We start from the raw sequence: 1,907 nt of genomic DNA, 5'->3' as shown, positions 1-1,907 counted from the left end.
GATCATCCTGTCCCCAAACACTCAGTAGCTCCCCACTGGAGCCCGCGGGTGTGGGTCAGACCAGTGCCCAGGCCACAGTGCTGCCGTGGGTCACCTGGCTGTGGCGGGGGAGGGGACCCTGACCCAGCCTGGGGTAGGGGGGTGTCCCAGAAAAAGACAGGAACTTTGGGGTCAGCCGAGCAGACTAGGGAGAGAGGCGTGGCTTCCAGGCCCGGAGAGAAGCTCTGCTGTGCCTTAGACAGAGCTCGGCCTGCTGGCCGCCCAGTGGTCTGAGCAGAGCGATGGGGACGGGACACCCCACCCCGGGTGTTGTGGTCCAGGCCTGGGCCCAGAGGATGGAGCCAGGGGTGCAGGGGGCGGGGCGAGGGGGATGCGCTGTGGCCAGGTGACCTTGCTAGGCATCCCACCCACGTACGGCTCACATGCCAATCACCAGGGCAGGCAGGTGGCCGGAAGCTGGCGGGTGCTGTGTCCCCATCAGGCACCTGCTGATGCCACCAGGCCCAGGCGTGTGCAGTGTGTGCCCACAGCCCCTGCCACTCCGACACCCCTCCCTGACCTCCCCTACCCGTCATCAGGAGGATGAGCAGTAAGAAGGGGGGCCCCAGAGCAGCGTCAGGGAAGCGGCCATCCCCCCGGGGGGCCAAGCCCAGAGCCGCTGCTGGTGAGTGAGTGCCCCTCCCAACCTCCAGGCCCCCCTCAGACCCTCACTGTGAGACCCTCTCCGTGGCCACCCGGGATGCCCCCCCAGAGGTGACCCTCTCCTCTGAGTTAGGGGTGGGGTGGTAGACTGGGGCTCAGAGCTCAGATGTCCACTCTATGCCCTGGGGTGGGGTCAGGGGCCCGGGGGCCGTGTTCCGAGGAGGCAGGGAGCTGGGAAACAAGTTCTGAACGGAGCAGGGTTTGCATCCATGTTGGCAAGTGACAGACTAAGCCTGTGTCCACTCTGACCCCCTGCTCCACGTCCAGGCTGCACGGCAACAGCTGGTCCCGGGCCCAGTCCTGCTGGGTCAGGAAGGACCCCTCGGCCATGCCCACCCCGCTGGCTGCCACTCCCCTTCTCTGAGCCCCTGTCTTCTCTGTCACCACACTCACCCCTTCCAGGCTGCTGCTCCAGGTCCCCCAGCCCGGGCCTGAGGGGCTGTGCTGGCTAAGAGGGGGCTTGCCCTGCTCCCCAGGGGTACCCCTTCTGCTGGGAGTGGGCCTGCCGTCGCCCTGGGACCCCAGGGGGCCCCGAGGCCCTAGACCTGGCTGGCTGGTGGCACCTGCTCCTCAGGCCACGCAGGGGTTGGACCCTGGTTCCCCCAAATGGCCCCAGCGTGGCGGAGGCAGCCGCTGTCCCGGAACGAGGATGCTGGGCTCAGGCGCCGCTGGCTGCTTCCGCGATCAAGCCTGGGACGCGCCCGGCAGTAAACAGGCGGGCAGGTGCGCCAGGGAGCTGCTCTGGGGGCGGTGACCTGCTGGCTGTCCACCTGGCTGCCATCCTCGCCCCCCCAGCCCTGCCCTGGACAGCACCTGGACAGGTGCCTGCAGCCTCTACAGGAACACCTCTGCCTCAGTTTCCCTGCCTGGGCACCCCTACCTGCCCAGCATGGCCTGAGAGGGCATGCTGTCGCCGGGCCTTCCCGTGTCCTGTGCAGTGGGCATCAGCCTCACGTTGCAGATGTGAAAACGGGTCCGCCGTGTCCCACGGCCGGCCGGCCTCCCAGCCCTCTGCAGGTGCCTGTGGGTCGCTGGCACGCTCACCACCCCCCACCCTGTCGGTGCCTCTGCCACTCCTGCAACTGCTGCAGCCACAGCTGCTCCTCCTGCCACAGCTGCTCCCGCCACAGCTGCTCCTCCTGCCACAGCTGCATCTGCAGCTGGACCTGCCGTCGGCGGTCCGCCAGCAGCTGCTGCTCCTGGGC

The sequence above is a fragment of the Myotis davidii genome, unplaced genomic scaffold, assembly GCF_000327345.1.
Source record: "Myotis davidii unplaced genomic scaffold, ASM32734v1 scaffold1509, whole genome shotgun sequence".
Lineage (NCBI taxonomy): Eukaryota > Metazoa > Chordata > Mammalia > Chiroptera > Vespertilionidae > Myotis > Myotis davidii.
This window is presented reverse-complemented; position numbering follows the sequence as displayed.